General features: G+C 42.2%; 1 long non-coding RNA gene across 1 annotated transcript in view; it reads left to right on the forward strand.

The window, feature by feature from the left end:
- The window catches only part of LOC140683945 (uncharacterized), a 31,050-nt gene extending 15,357 nt beyond the window's left edge, over positions 1-15,693 (forward strand). Inside the window, exons 2-4 of the long non-coding RNA XR_012055623.1 lie at positions 11,930-12,016; positions 12,404-12,524; positions 12,666-15,693. This is a non-coding gene — a long non-coding RNA (uncharacterized lncRNA). The remainder of the gene's footprint in view (positions 1-11,929; positions 12,017-12,403; positions 12,525-12,665) is intronic.
- The last annotated feature ends 3,338 nt before the right edge of the window (positions 15,694-19,031 follow it).

Here is a 19,031-nt window from a genome sequence, read left to right on the forward strand (position 1 = left end):
GGGACACAAGCCCAGTTCTCAAACAGAGCAACGCTGGAGATTGGGCGGAAATCTGGCGTTTAAATTTAGACTATCTTTTTCATATCATCATATCTTTACCAAGTAACTCCCCTAGCACCAGGGTAGCCACTAAGATGCCTGTAGTTCTGCTCCACACATGCACTGAAGCCTTTTGGTCTTGACAGGGCTAAGTGCGTACCTCACACCTAATCCCATCAGGATTCGCCTCCTCCCTGAAGGAGCCTGTTCTGGCAGTACACATGTAATCCATGCTCACACAAACAGGGGTCTGCATGGAGCACGGTGGCACCAGCAGCCCCGCTTCTCAGGGCTGGTTATTAGTCAGGCAGATATTGAAGGAGCTAGCAATGCCCATCTTCATCTCTCTGCTTTGGGGAATTCACAGGCACATTTCCCATAACCATGGCATCTAGCTTACATAATATCAGGCATTGAAAGGACAGGGTTAAGAAACAGTCTTCGTTCTCTTTACACTGCTCTAATCTCCATATCGTGATTGATGATTCAGTCCCTCTTCCCTTCTCCTGTGGCAACACCAGAACAGCTTCTACCCAGACATCAGTATACTGTTACAGAGAGTGAGAAATAGAAGTTTAACCTTCCTAAGGAGCTGAATAAGGTCCCCAGAGCCTCGTATCTATATACAAAAAAAGTATTTTTCAGTTTCTGACTAAAAATATCTATCCCAACACCTCAATGCAAGAAAAGACTAAAAGCTATTGAACTGGGCAGGCATTCCTGACAGAACAATGCTGAGATGTTTGCAGAAAAGTGATGGAAGATTTTGTTCTCAAGGGAACAAAGAAGGGAGGTTTTTTAAACCTCTGATATGTCAGTCGGAAGCAGTCAATGCTTTGGAAAATGTCCAAACTGGACTGCTTTCTTTGGGTTGCATAAAGTGGTGATGGAGTTTTTGGTCCTGGGTAAGGACAGCGCATAACTCTGCCCATATGGCTGGAAACACACGTCCTCAAAAGCACCAGAGCAGGATGCCACTTAAAGAGGCATCGTTGGCATGAGCTAACTGCAGCTGGAGTGCCCAAGGAGTGCACACACATCAGACACCTGTCCTTGGGGACAAATCCTGCAGGCTCTGTGCAGCCATCTCCTCTGCCACCCACAGATGCTGCCATGTCCTCACGTGGCTCCTCATCCTCCCTAGGTTCCTTCTTCAGAGCTCATGTTGCCCTTAACATTTGAAAAAAAAAAGTCCTTGTAGTTTAGTCTGGCCTCATGTATAGTCTTTGTGGAGCCAGGACAAACTCAGTGCAGGGGAGGGGGCCTTTGAATGTGCATCTGCATTGCTTAGAATGAAGGAACTCAAAGCCCCAAACCCATGCACCTAATATCTGCTGAGGCTGCTTGAATAGGCAGTAGAGCATAAGGTCCAAAAAGCACAACTTTTGAGACATTTGAACCAAATATTTGAAGCAATCAAATTGAAACCAAATTTTCCTTCTGAAACAATTCCTTCCTTCTGTCACTAGAACCTGTCAAAGACATTTATTCCAATAAATATTTTAAGAACTCAGGGTTGATGCTAAAACAGAAAACTTAGTGCCTTGCGCTGGCAATAAAAACTAGAATTCACATAGCTGATAATAAAGAGAGGTTTTGGGAAGTACAATTTCTGGTGAGGAAAGAAAGTGGGGGATGTATGGCTCATGTGCCCAAGGCCCTAATCACCTCCTACCCCACCCCCATAAAAATAACCACATAATTTATAATCATGTATAGCAGTTGGAATTGTCCTGACTTCTAAAAGACTTTTTTCATTAGACAACCCTTTATTCCTTGTGAGGCATATTATTGATCTTAATACGCAGAAAATGCCATAGCTAGCAACTCAGAATGTCAATGCCATTTTTGCTAAACAATGAGAATTGATGAGGTTTGGCAAGACATTAAAATATTTAACACTATAACTTTTGTCAAGTCTTTTATGTGTTTGTACTAATAGAAAATCTTTTAACAGGAAAAATGTTTTTCTCTGCTCCACTAAAAACTCCAGTGAGGGCTGATTCTGTTTGCATTAAACCCAATGGGAGGCTTGTTACTAACTTCAAAGTCAGTTCCAAGAGGAACTCCAGTGTGGAAAATCATGCCTAGAAAAAAAAAGAAATCATAGACTTTTAGTTACATGACTAGTGCCATTTAAATTAGCACTTAATTACATGCCCTAACACTTCAGAGTGTCTGGGGACAGCACATTTGGCATAGCCCAGAACAATTGCGCATTACCAGCCTGAATATTATGGATACGCCAGCTCTTACAGCAGCATGGCATCTGAGACATGGGACCAGGGCCAGGTGAGGTGCTCAGGGAAGCCACAGGCCTGTATCACTTACTGCTAAGAGTCTACATTTGCAACATATTTTACTTTTTAAAAATTATTTCAACTGCCCAGATCTTTTTTCCTATAGAAACCTGCCTTGCACAGTTCTGGTTCCTTGGCTGATTTGCTGTCTTCACAGCTTTATGTGTAGAGTGCAGAGTTTGGGTGAAGTAGTACAAAGGCATCAGGGTCTTTGTATTTAAGATGAAAGAGTAAAATTACTAAGGCTAACTAGTCAGTCTAATTGAAAACTGTGATGAAAACGAAAGTGTAAACTTCATGTCTATCTTCATCTTTCAGTAACTGATCTTGTGTGATGGTATTCTGATCTCAAGCAAAAATTTGTTCTTTCCTGCATTTCTTTAAAAAGCTTTATGGGCAGAGCTCAGACTCCTGTGAGGCATCTTGGACATTTAAGAAAGGGCTGATACACTTAATTTTAACCATGGAAATCATCATCAGGTTTTCCTGAGATGGGCAATTAAATTATGAGCATCACATTTTCTACAAAGATCAGGATTGCTATTGCTCATTTGCAATGTTTCCTTTAACCCCAGAAGGCATCACCTCTTGTAAATGCTATTAAGAAAGGAACAAAATGTAATATTGGTATCCTGTAATCATATTTATTCCTATACACACCAAGCTAAAATGCTGGGATCTTTTAATAGCTTTTTTCCATATTGCACTCTTTGTTTGGATGTGGTTTTCCTGATGTATCCTAGTAACATGTTTAGTTAATTTATATTGTGTGCATGTGTAGACAGATATACACACATCCATATGTATGCACACACATAGTCCTCATTAAGTAAGTGTTAAACCTCCCACAGCAGAGTTGGGTTTGGAGGGCAGCAGGGCTGAAAACTGCGAGTCTGGTCCCTCTGCAGAGGGGTACCACAGGCACTGCTCCAGGGAGGCAAACACCCCCTGGGGATCTGGAGCCCCCGAGCCCCTGCTGTGAAGCCTGCTCTGGCTTGTGCAGCCCAGGCAGGACTGAAATCCTTATTTCTCACTGGGAGCAGAGCTCCATGCTTACAAGCATGATGGGCGCATCATCCCCCTCAAGTCTGACTCGCACATGCATGGGCTGGAGCTCTTGGCCAGCCCCTCGGCAGCAGAGGGATTGTTGCACTTACGCTGGCGTGAGGGCTCGATCCTTACGTTGTCAGAGTATCTGAGCTGTTGCAGGACAAACCCCAAGTGCAAAAACATTTGGCAGATGATGAAGAAAAGAGGAATTCCACATTTTGCACAATGAAACACAAATATAACCTATTTATCTGGTGTTAGAAGACTCATTCTTCAAGGATTCAATCCTAGCCATACCTGCCTTTACTAAAACAAGAAAGTGCTGGTTCCAAGGCTTAAATATGCATTCTTGGAAAAGCTACACAACCCTTATTCTCTTTCTTTTTTTTGTTCCAGGCCCACAAGTGGATCAAACCAGTCCTGCACTATTGTATTTAGTCCATAGCAAAACTCCCTTTGAGGAAGATTCTGCAGACTTAAGGACTGAGGAGTTAGGACTGGGAGTTAAGGAAAGGACATGAATAACTTCCTTCATAGCTGGTTTTAAAAAGCCAGCTGCTTTCTACAGTCAAGCCAAAACTAAGGGGAGATGGTCTGAAGTTTAGAAATATGCAGGATAATTTTCACACTAAATATGAAAAATGAGAAATTAACATATTGCAACTTGTCATAAAAATACGTTTTCCTTTCCAGCTTTAAAAGAGGACTTTATAAACTCTATTGTCTTTGATTTGTTAAAGATTTGTTAAGAAAATCTTTGATTTTATATTGATTTTTTAATTCATAGGTTTTAAGAAAGCATAATGAAACACTTGATGTTTCTATTATCTTGATTAGTCCTTCATTGTATAAGAATTTGGTTATAAAATAAATTTTTGCACTGTAAATTGTGTTGTGACTTATTCAATACCTTTTGGTATTAATAAAAAAATTCAAGATTGCAAAAATGTGGTTTTTTTTTTTTTAAATTTTATTTAGTTTAATAAAAAACTCACTTGACTGCACATTTCTTTGTTTTACTTTCTCATTTATTGTGTATATATTTGATAAAAAATATCTGTGTCTGTTGCATATCATCTATCTAACACAAGAAACTGCTGCTGTTCTTAATAAGTTACTGAGAAAAATAAACCAGTTTGCACTTTGATTTCTATCACTCCTGGTGAGTGATTCCTCTGGAATAAACATAGCTCTAACATATGTAAACAGCACAGGAAATTAATAACAAAATTCTTTGGATTTCTTTCAGATGCCACATACTTTATGTAAATATATGTGGCTTTCAATTTCAATGATTTTCCAGAAAGTAATAAACTTTGTTCATTACGCATTCTCTTAAGCTAAACATTTATTGCTTTATAAGTGTTATTTCAACTAAATCAAGTGGATGTCCATGGTAAATTGATGCAACAGGTCTGTTCAACCATAGAAGCAGGATGGCTTCTTTTGAGTTTGGAAAATTCTGAGTTCTTATTTAAACTTCAAGGCAATGAGATGTAGTATAATATGTTGATTTTTAATGCAAAAAAATGTTTATAATATCTTTTAAAAATTCATCTACCTTTACCTCATAATCTCTGTAGTAAAACTTGGGAAAAATCCCATCAGTTGGATAAAGTTACTCATCTGATTCATGAATCTTGGGTTAGTAGTTTTGTACAGAACTGGGTTAGTGGGTTTTTTCACTACCAGCTGTGATTAGGCATTATTTTCCTGGAGGGATGACTCAGATATTTTTTCTGAAAACATAGCTCTTTTATGTGTAAAAGTTTAAGATCATACCGACAAAAATATTTAATGTTTTCTGTACCAACAGGTAAAAAAAAACATATTAGGAAATGCTCTCTTGATTATCATGATATGTGTTTGAATTCTAAAGAAGTTGTTGGCACTGGTGTTTGTGGAGATGTGCATGCTTAGAAAGCCCACTCCCAGGAGTCTGGGCGTGCAGCTCCTGATGTGGAAAAGCCCTGTCACAATAGAAAGGTTTGGTGTGGGATGCAGCAGCATCTTCATTGCCCTTCCTTTGAGAATTAGGAGAAGACTCCTTGGGGGCTTGGTCAGGGGGACTGGGAAGCAGCCTGTTCTCAGCCCAAGCTTCTCGTGTCTGGGGCTGGATTTGTAGAAGCCCCTGTGCCACTGCTGAGCACCCTCTGCTCCCAAGGGCACTTGGCTGAGCCGGCTCCTTTTCCAGCAGGGGCTGGGAGGAGGTGGGCAGCGCCTGGCACAGGCACTCTGCCTCGGGGGCCACCAGCACACACAGGGGCTGCGGCTCCGAGGCCCATGGGAGAGATTTAGTTGCTCTGCCTGTGTCAGATATCAGTGCACAACCTTGTATTTAACATGAGTGCGAGGCTTCTGGACTTTATCTCTTAATGAGGCACAGGCTAGCCTTGGGGGACACTGAATCATTACGTGTCCTGAGTGCTAGCCTGCAACCAGCAGCACTTACTACTGGGAAGGCATTGGCCAGGAGTCTGCATGGGGTGACACTAGCTCTGGCCACAGCAATCAAAGATTAAAACATCAGGCACGCGTTTAGATTTCTTTTGGTTCTGTTTTGTTGGCTTTGATTTGGTTCAGATGTGATTTGTTGCCACTCCCTGCATCTCCATGATGGTTCCTTCAGCTGTGGAGCACGGTTCCTTGTACCTACTTCAAGTACGTTTTTCATACAGAAACTTCATCTGTATTAAACATGGCAGTACAGAGGGTATGCAATATGCATCCTTGTTTCTCTTAGTAGACTGAAAAGAGAACTACAAAGAAAAGAAAAAAGTGGGGGGGGGAGGAAGGGAAAAAAAAGGGGGGGGGAAAGGAAAAAAAAAGAGCGAAAAATTTTTAAAAACCCACTGGATACATAAAGGAAGAAGTCAAATTCCAAAACCTCACAGGAAGCCAAATTTTCCAGGCGCAAGAGAAGTGACATTATCCAAATGAAACCCTAACACAGCATGGAAATGTGATGAAGAGTAAGGCTGGTATTTTCAGTAAAGCTATAGACATATATGTAAATACATTCAAATTGGGAACACATTCTAGGAATTAAAGAGATCTGTGTAGCACTAGAAGAAAGGAGCAGCAGATGTAACTGCTAACAACAAAAGAATTGACTTCTGGCCAAAGCTCAAGATTTTCTTGCACCCAAGCCCATTGCTGCAAATGAATCTGGACGCAGTAAATAATTTGTAGTGACTTGTAGATCCAACTTTTCTTATTTTTTTCTTTGTTTGTATTCGTGAACTAGCTACCATTTACCAGCATGCTGACTTTTATAAATGAGCTTCTCCAGAGCTGCTCAGCAGACATGTCATGCAGATGGATTCCTATCTAGGCAATGTCACTGCTCCTTAAACTGAGCTGCTGTAGTGGCTGTGAGCTGGGCAGTGACCAACAAGCACTGATGACTGAAGATGAGCAAAAAGATGTGTGTCCTGAACAACAGATTACCAGCAGGAGAGAGGCATGAATTCCCCTCAAGCTGATATTCAAGCTTTAAAGAGGTCCCAGGCATCATGATTCATAAGCCTCTCTTGATGAAGGAGGGAAGTATGTGATGAGAAGGTACACTTAGTGGAGTAATAACACACTTAGTGGGAAACAAAACCCTCCAGGATAATCCAAATCTGATTTCAATTTCTTGGTGTCTGTAGGGAGAGGATTCTGGACATCTTAACAATAGTTATTAAGCAAGCTATCAAAATTTGACTGTATAATTAGGAGATTTTGACAGGTCAAGATATGCACTAAATAAGTCACCTCAATTTCCACACATAGTTGAGAGCATCCTGAACACACAAGAGGAGTGCTCAGCCAAAATTAAACTGGAAATAAGACCCACCTTGACAAGCCTCTTACTTCTACTGGTCACCTGAACAATACCAACGGTATAACACTATTGATTTAACACTCCTGTCTGTGTGTTGTGCAGACCTGAATCCGGATGAGGTAGGGAAGCCCATAGAAATGTTGTATTCAGTGTTCGCATACACTTCCCAGGTTTTCACAGCAAAGAATGCAGTTTGACAACTTATAAGTAGATAAATATTAGGAAAGCAAATGCAGATGACAGGGCTTTACTGCCTGCAACAAGAGGATCCTTGACTCATATTATTCAGTGGTCCAGTGAAAGACAGAAAGGGTACCATGTGGCTCCAGTGGGAGACAAAGAAACAAGAATCTTCTGACCATTATTATTTTTAAGGGACTGCAGCAGCGGATCTTCTAGATCTGGAAAGAAAGGAGCTATAGGATGGTGACAATGTGGAATTTCTGTTTCCCAAGATGTTCCCTGCTGATGCCATAACAGAGCAAAGCCAGGCCCTGCCTTGTGCTGGCTGTCACTCTGGCAGCCTGGCCACTCGGTTCCGTCCCAGCCCTATGAGATCACCATCATGGGGAGCTGGGTCTGCCAACCCATGGCTGCCATCCCATGGCACTGGGCAACCTCTCTGCTCTCCCTTGTTTGCTGTAAGCCACTGTGCCATCTCAAACTGAGCCTACACCACAAGCCCAAGCTCTAATCATCTTTACATTGTGGATGGCAAAAGATTAAACAATTAAAAAGTAAGACAAATTTTTATATTTTTTATTAAGCCTGAATAATAAATTGACACACAATAGCTTTATTTTTGCAAGATACTGTTAGGCCAAGCAAAAAGGGAGCAGATAAAGCAACTTATATATATATAAATTTGCACTGCTTTTTTTAAAGTCTTAACGTCTGCATTCAAGCATTGCTGTTGATGATCCAGTATGCTATGACTTTTTAATATCTTATTATAAAAGCTTTTCAGCTTGCTTTTAAAAAAAAATGAAAATCTGGTTTAATATAAGAAGCCTGTAAAATTGCCAACTATAAAAGAACATCATACTCTCTATTTTTTAAAATTATTCGAAATGTTTCTGAATTCCCAACATACTTATTGAGATCCAAGGTTATGATCTAAGAGAAAAGTTATGATCATTTAATTAAAGTAGCCTTTTACATTTAAAAAAAATATTTTTGAAACATTCATATTGCCATTTATGAGCTTTGGGAGAACCAGAGGCTCTGGGGAGTGCTAATGACATACAGATAGCCATGTGCTGCTCTCACCTCCGCTGTTTCCCTGAGACTGATTCTTCAGTGCTTGTGCAATGTGCAAAGTAGTTATAATCTATGTCTGTTTTATGAAGCTTTCCAATCTTTGATTGCAAAGCACTTAATGTTATGTTGCAGATGGGAAATGGAGGCACAAAAGGTGAGCTGATTTGTCCCATGCGTCAAACTGGAGACTAGTGGCAAAGCTTGGCTCAAAGTACCCTCTCAAGTGACCTGTGCTGGGTGTAAAAGCCTACCATCTGAAATTGCTGACTCCTTCACAACCCATTGCTACTGCAAATGCAAAGGATGGAGAAACGTGTTGGCTGGTTTCAGCGATTTATACTGCATCAAAAAGAAAGTCAGCCCCAGTGCATAGTCAGCATTATTGAAAGAGAGCAATAAGAGACCAACTGGTATTTAATAGGAGATCAGATTGGCAGTTTCATCTTGGCTTCAAATAGACAAGTGTCTTCAAAGCAACACTCTGGCCACTCTTAGGGAACTGTGTAAGTGCAGCCACAGCACAGCCAGCTGCTGAGCCCTGTCAGCACTGAGTGCTCTTCCCTGGAATTCCATTTGATACCTACTACATCATCAGAGTAGATGAAGGCTGAATACAAAATCCCAAACTGCACAACAAAATTAACAAATTCATACAAAGGGATCTCTGGCTCTCACCAGACAAATGGTGAAACAGTTTGATTTTCTTCTCTGCCTCAAAATTAAACCATGCTGACCTCCCTCAGAGTCACAGATGTACTTAGGAGGTCTAGTTCCGTGCCTAATTGCCAGAATGCAGGAATGATGGAACCTATTTTTAAATAACTTCCCTTCCATCTTTGAAATCAAAGAGGGAGTATGTGATGTAAAGAACAGCCTAGGTTCAGATAAAGTATTAAAACCTATAGGAAGGAAGTAAAGCATACGTAAAGGAAGAGAAGGACAGCCTAGCAGCCAAGATAAGGCTCATAAATTCCCCATGCTTAAGGGCAGAGAAGAAGCCAGAGTGTCATTCTTGCTCATACTCTGAGTCACTAAATTTTGCCCTGTCAGGCTGCATTGAACTCAGACTGACTATGCCATAATTGGGATTGGTCCCCATTTTATTTTGTCTAAGTTTCAGTGAAGAGCTAGATGAATTCTCATTGCATTGAAAGAAAATTTTCAGGAATGGGGGTGGAAATACAGTGAAAGTAAACAAAAAGCTTTTACTGGAACTGTCTTGGATGAGAAGCACAGCAGGGTCAAAGCTGGAGGATCAAAGACTGTATCTATGGTGTCTTGTTCTCTAGAGATTCAACCCACGCAGGGGTGTGACAGCTGGAGCAAACACATCCTCCCTGCCCGTGCAGGGAGACCGACATACCTGAGCCATGCAGGCAGCATGGATGCAGAGAATGCAGGCTCTCCATGCAGGAGGACCAAGGTGCAGGCTTTGGGCAGTGCCTCTACAGCCACAGGCACAGAGCTGCCTTTGCTCCTCGTGCCTGAACTTCATCACCACCCCCAGGAAGTGTCACTCCTCTGAAAAGGCTGGGTTTGTAGCAGAATAATCTTTTTGTCTGTGAGGCACCCCAAATTTCACATCTTCAAATTCCAGGAGTTCTCTTTGTGCTTCCATGTTCTGCTGAGACGCAGTGCTGGAAAGAAGCAAAACCAAGGCAGAAGCCTTCGTAGGGAAAAAGCAAGGAATGTATCAGATGGAGGCCAAACATCAAGGTTAGACTGCAAAGTTAGACAGCCTTTGACTGTAAACTGGTTAGCTTTCTCTCTGCAGGCTCTCCTTCTATTCTAAATACAGCACCTGGTGCAAGCCTGGTGTGCAGATGGCCCTGCCACGGTGCACACAGTATGCAGCCCTCCCAATCTGGCAGGCAGCTGTTTCACTTTCTTTTTGCCAGGCAGCCAGTTCAGGATTGTTTTTACTTTTCTTTCCCCTTTTCTGCTCCCTCTGTACTCAGCCTTACCCTCTGCGATGTAAATTGGAAGAGCAGATGTATAATCTGGGAAAGTTTCCACATCCATCTTTTAAATAGGAAGGTGGATAAGCTAACTCAGCTCTTTAAGGCCCCATTTCGGAAAAAGCACTTTAGGCACATGCTTAAGTCCTGTTGATTTAGGAAAGGCAAGAAAGGCTAGTGATTTCATAGGTCTTAAACACATGCTTATGTGTCCTTCCTGAAGAGCAATATGCACCTGAACAGTGGCCCAATTATGCCAGTGCAAAAGGCACAAAAAAAAAAATGTTCACTGTAAAATACACAAGCCAAGTAATGTCCTAGTTTAGCTCTTTACAATGGTAACAGTTTCACTGACTTTTTGAGGTCAAAGAAATGTGCTGATTCCAGAGTTTTGTTAATTTTGAGGAGCTCAAAGTCATAAGAAAATATTTAAATCCTGGTCAACCCCAAATCCTTCAAACCTCTCCTATGCCAATAAACTCTTGCTACCCTTACCCCTCAATAAAACCTTGTCAGCATTACTGGATCAGGTGCATTCAGATTTTAGGAAGGAGAAAATGAAAGTAGCTAAAGATTCCTCACTAGGGATGCTTTCCACCAGAGGCTGAGATGAAATCTTTTCCTCAGCTGCTGGAATACCACAGAGATATGTGGTACAGCACTGGCAACTTCACTGGTCAGTCAACTGGGCTTGGAAATAGGCAGCAAACTGGTGTGAGCTGCTCCCTGTGAAGACTGAGTGAGCTACATGCAGCTCTTTTTGTCCTCTCTTTTTGCACATTGCTTTCCCTCCTTCCCAGCCCCTGTATACAGCTCCATCCTGGCAATCCACTCCCCAGATAATCCATTTTCATTGTTCCTCTGTACTAACAGAGGAGGAGACCCTTTTTCTCTGGGGGACACCCTGAGAGGCCGGGCTAGCCTTTCCGCCCCCAGCTATCTCTGCTCACAGCTTCTCATCCTGTTATCAATGATTAAGAGCACCTAGCAGGCTGCCCTGTCTGGAAACACTTTTCAGTGCCCCACTGTGAATGCAAGGTGGGAAAAGTGCCCCAGCCCAAGGCCCTTTCCCCATGGCTCCCCCAGCCCTGCCACTGGCTGTCTCCTTTGGTCTGCTGCCCACTGAGCTCCAAGGCCAGCCTCTGGTGGCACAGTGTGAGCCCTGCATCTGCACCAGCTGCTCTTCATGAGACAGGCAGATATCTCACCTGGGTACTCCTGATGTGGTCTCCCCAAATGCCCTGAACAAAGCAAAGAAGTGAAGCAGAGCTGGTTCCTGTGAGGCAGAGCAATCACCGCTGCCATTTCCAGGGTCCTCTCTCCAGGGAAGCAGACTTCCAGCCTTCGTGAGAGTTGTGCCACAGATCAACAAGCACAGAGATACAAGTAAAGAGATTTGGGTTTTGTCAGAAGCCTGTTGGCTCATGATTTCTGCCAAGAGGCTGTTGTGCAGGTTTCTGTTTGAATTTTGCTTGTTTTTTACTGTCTTTCAGGAAGATCTGAGGAAAGCGGAGAGTCAAGGCTCTCCTGCACAGTCCTGATGCAATGAACCCAGGTATCAAAGCACAAGTCAAACCAAGGTAGGAAGAAATAAGTTTGGCTGAAGAAATAAGTTCAGAGGCAGTTTTATTTTGGTTTTTTTTCTCCTTAATCATAGCCTGTGGATTATTAGAGATCACCTTTCACTGCAGCTGTCTATACTGTACTTGACCTATGCAGTAAGAATTTGGTCCCCAAGCTTGGAAGTCAGGCACCCTTGATTTCTCTTAAACAGTTTTAATTAAACAAGGAAAGAAAAAAAGTTAACTGACAGTTATGAATAATGGAGTGGAAATGGGTTATGAATACAATAAGAACTAATTAAACTGTGACGGTAGGAACATGCTGATTTTTTTGTCAGACTTTTAAATGAAATACATATGCATTAAGGAGGGATTTAAATCTGCTACGCACACTTTTCTTTACAGCACAACTCATGACAACTGTTAGTCACATCACTTAATGCACTACTGCATCAGACTTCAGACACCAGTGAACAGTGCAGGACAGGAACCTGTATGGGAGACCATAGGAAATGATGCTGGAGAAGTAAGTTTTACCTTCTGTTTGAGATGTGCTTGCACACGTGCACACTGAACCTGTGGGTACAGCAAGTACCATAAAGCCAAATCATTCCCAAATGCTAAGATGTTTCAGCCTGTTCTAATAAAAATATCTGTATTTTCCTAGCATGTTACTACTGAAGATGTGCAAATAACAATAGCAATATATTGCACCGCAACAAAAATGAAATCACCGGCAAGGGACCATCCCACAGACCACCTGCAGATTATATATCATTTCTTTTCAGAAAAGTTGGAGCAGAGGGGAAAGGGGATTATTTTATTCCACAGAAACTGATGGCAGCAAGCTGAAAATGATTCAGGAAATATTCATTCCTCATTCCCAAAGGGAGGAGCAAGGGCCAGCTCAGAAAATTAAAAGGCTTTACTGAAGATTTTCCTGGAAGAGTTTCTCCACAGGCTCCTTAGAGCTGGTTTTGAGGCAAAGAACAGTAGGAGCACTGAAAGAAGTGACCAAGACAGTAGCTGACCAAGTAGTGCCTCCCCTTACCCAGCACTGTGAATTCCATTCTGCGTGAAGCTGCACACATGGATTGCCACTCACGTGTGCATGGATGGCTGAGGATCGCCAAAATATTCCTGAGGACTGCCTCCAAGCTTGAGACTGACTCCGGACTTCCTATATTCTTCAAAGCATCCCTCCAGTTCACTCACCCTGTGCTTGCTGCTTGTCCACACTGTGTTCGAGTTTTCATCTCCAGCAGAAAAGGTCGCTGAGCTAGAAGGTCTGGCAACACCCAAAGAAACCATCTTTTTCTAATTGTCTTATGGAGAGGATTGTGTGATGTGGTTGCTGTGGAGACTGCCAGGGGTGCAGCAGTATATCTGAGAAGGAATCACTGCATGCATTCCTTGCTTCTTACGCATTTCCCTAAATAAGCACCAAGGACACGGGAGGCAGAGGTAGGGGGATCTGTGACCTGAGCCACCACGATGAGAGCAGTAGGCTACACCTGATCCTTGGGAAGTGCCTTTGGGCCTGTGCTCCAATTTTCTCTCTGTACCTTTGCTCAGAGGGACTCACATCCAAGAAGAGACCTTGGAAGGCCCTTCGATAACATGCATTCAGAGCGCCATAAAATAATTTGGCCCATCTATGCAAAAAATGTCTTTTTCCTCAAAATGGAAGGGCTGTATTTTCATGGAACTCACTTGTCCACAGAAAGTCTCATTTATGAATCTACAACATGCAGTGAAAATGTGCCCTTTTTGTGAATAAAGCTCCAACTGTCTGCTAACAGTGCTAACACACTGACATCATTCTGCAAACATTTTCACGTAATACAGTCTCTGACAAGCTTTGTTTCCACTCGGGTCAAATTACTTGGAAAAATCACACTTTTCCCATTAAAGAATCATTTTCTCTTTAAGCAGTTTCCAGTGTACTCCACCCCACCATCTTCCAGTTGGAACTGGCTCACTTTTCTTGGCCCGGCCCAATGGCCACAGCCCACGCAGTTCTCAGTGCCAGGTCAGGTGGAAGCCAGGCAGATGCACTCAGTTCAAGTATTAATCAAGATTACAATTGCTTAAGCAATTTCAACTCTGACCACGATCTCCAGCCAACAGAGGTTAGAAAACTCTGCACCTTGGTGAACAAGTAATTTGTGGAAACTTAACAAAGTAGCACTTTTACTCCCTGCATTTACCCAGATATTTAAAGTCAGGTGAGTCTTGCAAAGGGGTTATTTGAACAAGTAAAAGCATCCTAAGCTACCAAGTGAAGTCCATCTTTGCTGGTACACTCTAGGTAATTCATAATTTCTAACAGCACAAACCCAGTTCACAGAGACTATTTTGTGGCAGAAATAAACTGAGAGGAACAATTTTGCCTACAGCAGAAAGTTGTCACAAATATAAGTGGACTAGCAGTGGAGGCTTGATGCGTGCTTTGAAGATGAAGAGTGAAGCTAACTTGTTGCCATGTAAATTATTCATTGGCATATTTTCAGAAAGAGTGAAAGCTCTTTTTTGTGGCTGGGTGTTGAACAGCACACTAGACTGCAAAATGGAGCTACAGGAACAAATCAGCTTATTTCTGCATATGTCTACTTGAGAGTAGCTGGAAATTCATAGCTGGAAATCAAGTTCAATTCTCATTTTGACCAAGCCTGTCTGAATTTTGGGAAGGTAACTTGACCAAAAACAACTCTACTCAAAAAAAATCTGTGGGTAAGAAATTAGTCCTTGTACATTATCTTCTTTGGAGGAAAAAACTTGGATTCAAAAATTTTGGCTTGATTACTTTTGATGTAACTAATGACCTCTGCATCACTTCCTCTATGAAATTTTCACTCTGACACCTTTATACTTGATTTACTTCCTGAATTACTGAATAATACTAAAGTCTTTTGTAAGTGAAAAGGCAAAGTTCAAGCACTATCCACATGAAAATGTGTCTTTCAAAAATCTGTAAATGTAGACTCTTCAGTCTCACAAAGATATATTTTGCTCCTAGAAACAATTTGCTTCTATTAGCTGTTATAATCTGAAAGATATTTTTTTAAACACCAAAATACAATACATATTTTCATAGGGTCATTGTCTGCTTTAAAAATTTATGTATTTTTATTACTTTTGTAGAAAGCGGGTAATCTTGTTATCCCCACTCTACAGATGGGAAAATGCAGCCCAGATACTGTGAAGTGGTTATGCACTGGACAGATGGTGAGGCAGGGAGAGAACTCATGCTTTCAGAAGTTCAGTACGATGCTTCAACATAAACCGAGCAAAATTGTTCTGACCAATATCTTTATAGGTCTGATGACAATGGGAGGGAGTGAGATCCCTTATAAAGTAATTTCTGTAGTCCATGCATCCTATGAAGTGGGAAGAAACATCAACTCAATATAAAATCCTTCAAGCAAGAGAAAATCAATTCAAACAATTTTTTTTACACTTTGCCTCTATTTCTTCCTGCACATTATTTGTATTTGCATTTCTACTTGTATATCCTTCTAAATATCCTCTTGGTGAATAGGTATGTACTTTCTCTGTTCTTGTTACCAATGTTTAGAAGTTAGATTGTTCTCCTTTACATTAAAAAAAATATAGTTGTAGAGTTGCTTCTATGCAAAGGTTGTTACTATGCTAAGACATGTTTTATTTCAATAAAAATTGCCTGTGAAGATGGATGCAATGGTTGCTGCATAGACACATAACTTGCTTCCCTTAAGGAAAAACAGAAGTCACACAGCGGGGATGAATGACATAGATACTGCACAGAAACACAGGGGAAAGAACCAGAACCACCCTTTACTTATTTGTAATGAAAAAATCAACACATTTTTAAAAATTATTTGGGTTACACAGAGGCAGGCATGTAGGAAGAGAAGAAGGAAAGGCGGGAGAGAAGAAGGGAGGAAAGTGAAGGGAGGGAAGAGGGAAGGAGGAAGGAAGGAAAAGGGAGGAAGGGAAGGAGGGAAGAGTTTAAAGTTAGCCACTTTAAACTGATCAAGGGACTGGCTTTCTAGGATGCACAGCAGAGATCTAAGGAGACATGAGGAATGTGACTTTGCTGTGGTGTTAAATAGCTTCCAGAACTGACCCTTGTCAAGCAACCACAAGCATGGGCAGAGCTGGCGTGCAACTTCCTGCACACTTCTATGGAAACAGGCTGTAAGGATTCTGTGTTTGAAGTGGAAAGTACCTTTGGTCTGCCTAGCTGCCTTGTCATTGATAGGCATTTGATCTTGCATTTTCAGCCTTTATCCAGGCTTGCACTGAATCCCTTTACAGACAATCACAGATATTCTCATGGTGCTTTGCTAGCACACATTGGGAAGTCTTTAGTTAAGCAGCCCTGTTTAAACCGAGCAGCTGCTTCAGGATTAAATTCCCCATGGATTCTATGCCCCTCCATGTTATCATAAGCATTTATGTTCAGCACAGCAAGTAAGGAAAAAAAAATATACAGGTATAAGGTACTCAATTAAGGGTCCTTCCACTTTGCATGCAAATCTGTCATCCATTTGTTTGAGTTCTTTTGAGAGAAATTAACTACTCCTTAAAAGTGCATGTTTCTCTCAAATTGCTCTAAAGGGGACTCTAAAAGGAAAATTCAGATAAAGAAATTTACATTATAGATGTCTATAACTGAATCAGTCTTAACAGAGGTAGCAAAGGTTGTGCTGATTAAATCCTTTCTTGACTTAGCTGAGGAGATGTTAGTTAATCTAACTAAGGTCGTGGTTCCTTAAGCTTACCCTCAGCATGCTTATCATCCCCTGGCAGCAGTGAGTTCAGCTCAGAAATTCAGAAGTGTTTGCAGCAGCTTGTTTTTTCCTAATGCCCTGGCCTGAGCACATGGTCTGGAACTGGGCAATACAGTGTCTGATGCAGCCTGACAGCCTGCACCCTCTTAAAAGGATCCCCAATCCACCATGCTGATGGGACACTCGCCCAGCTCTCAGCTAAAACTTGGCTGTTCTACAGTTTGGGACACCAAACTTCTGCCCAAACTGACAGGAGTGTGCTGGCATCATCAGTCTGGTGGTAACCAAGGGAAAAGTCAGCTTCCTATCCATTGTAAAATAAATCCATATACATTGCTACAAGGGGAAGGGATTAGTTTTGTCTCTTCCTCAACCCACAGCTGGACTGAAAAATTAAGCTCCCATTTGCCTTTTCTCTCACTCCTTCTTTATGTGCTCGACATGCTTGGCTGCCTCACCTTCTCTGGCTTGAGTTCCTTGCCCAAAAGCAGGACGGGCATTGAGGCACCCAGCAGCAGCAGTGACTGGGATGGCTGCTCCTCCCTGCCTGCCTGAGCCCCATGGCAGGGTGAGAATCAGGGGCTAAAATAGGAGTCCTAGCCTGGGCCATTGTCTGAGCCAAAAGCAAACCAACACAAAATATCTCTGTGACACCTATTTCCATGTGCTGCTGCCACCTCCAGAGGATTTGAACCCTGGGGATACAGCAAAGCTCCAAGAGCCACAGCCTGTTCTTTGGCTGGCTGGGCTTGGCAGCAGCCCTGCAAGGCCACACTTGCACAAGTATGCTACCCAGCCCCAGAAATGTTTGGTTAGCTCAGTTCCCTGCCAACTTTTGCTTTCAGACCCAGCTCCATCTTCCGGCACCTTTTCTGCTCTCACGTGTCACAACATATGGGTTCTCTTGTGTATCACCCTCTTTCTTACCTGCTGTTGTGGGTATCAAATATCTTGTTCTTAGCCCTAAGCAAAATCTCCTGGCAATGCTCACAGGCTGGTGCATTTGGGTGACAGACATTTTTCACCTGTGTCACTGTGAGGCACACTGCAAAGTCTCCTGGGGTGTGTCAGGCTCAGGTGGTCCACTCCTAGAGAGGCTGCACCCCAAATTCATTCAGTTCAGTCAGCCCCAGGTTGTACTGTGCTCAAGAACAAGAGTCTTGCCTGAGTTTGCCTTCAGTAGACACCAGAGTTAGAGGCATCCTCTCACCTCTGTACTACAACTCTTCCAATATTTTAAGAGGAAACAGAAATACTTTCTTGGTAAAGAGCCCCAAAAAGGTGTGCAACATGATACTGTCCCAAGTGAACAGGATTTCCTGCCTGACATCTGAACATTGCTTAAGAATTATTTAGCCTATTTTTCCTTCTAGCATGTAACATGAAGTTTTCCATTTGTTACTACTTACAAACAAGTATCATGACTAATTTGACAAATAACTCCAGATTGAATACCTCTGCTGGAATTTTTCTTTAAAGCCTACATAATTCTGGACTGGTTGTTGGAGAAGGAGAAACAACCTCCTTGACAACAGATAGAAAGGAGCTCTTAGTTCTCATTAGGAATTAAATAGATTTCTTCTATACCTGTATCACAATTTACCTCTGGCTGGCAACAAAGCCACTTGCCCACTCTCACCTCTGCTGGAATGGGGGAGTGGTGAGAAGGATAAGAGTGAGAAAACCTGTGGGTTGAGATAAAGACAGTTTAATAAATAAAGCAAAAGCTGCATAGAAAAGCAAAGCCAAGCAAGGAATTTATTCACTCCTTCCCATGGGCAGGCAGGTGTTCAGCTCTCTCAGCAAAGCCGGGCCCCATCACATATGACAGTGGTTTGGGAAGACAAATGCAGTCACTGCAAATGTCCCTCCCTTCCTCCTTCTTCCCACAGGAAGAAGGTGTCTGCCGAGACACCACATGGTCTGGAATGTCCTTTGGTCAGTGTGGGTCAGCTGTCCTGGCTGTGTCCCTCCCAAGCCCTTGTGCACCCCCAACCTCCTCACTGTCACGGTGGGCTGAGCAACAGAAAAGGCCTTGACTGTGCAAGCCCTGCTCAACAATAGCTAAAACATTGCTTGTTATCAACACTCCGTCCAGGAAAAATACAAAACATAGCTCTATACTAGCTACTACAGAGAAAATTAACTCTGTCCCAGCCAAAATCAGCAGAACCCGTGTCCCCAGAGTTGATTATGTACATGGATGAAATTTTGTCCCCACGGATCACAGAGATCAGTGGGAATTCCAGTTGTCAAAG

This window comes from Taeniopygia guttata, chromosome 4 (genome assembly GCF_048771995.1).
Source record: "Taeniopygia guttata chromosome 4, bTaeGut7.mat, whole genome shotgun sequence".
In the NCBI taxonomy this organism is placed as follows: Eukaryota; Metazoa; Chordata; class Aves; order Passeriformes; family Estrildidae; genus Taeniopygia; species Taeniopygia guttata.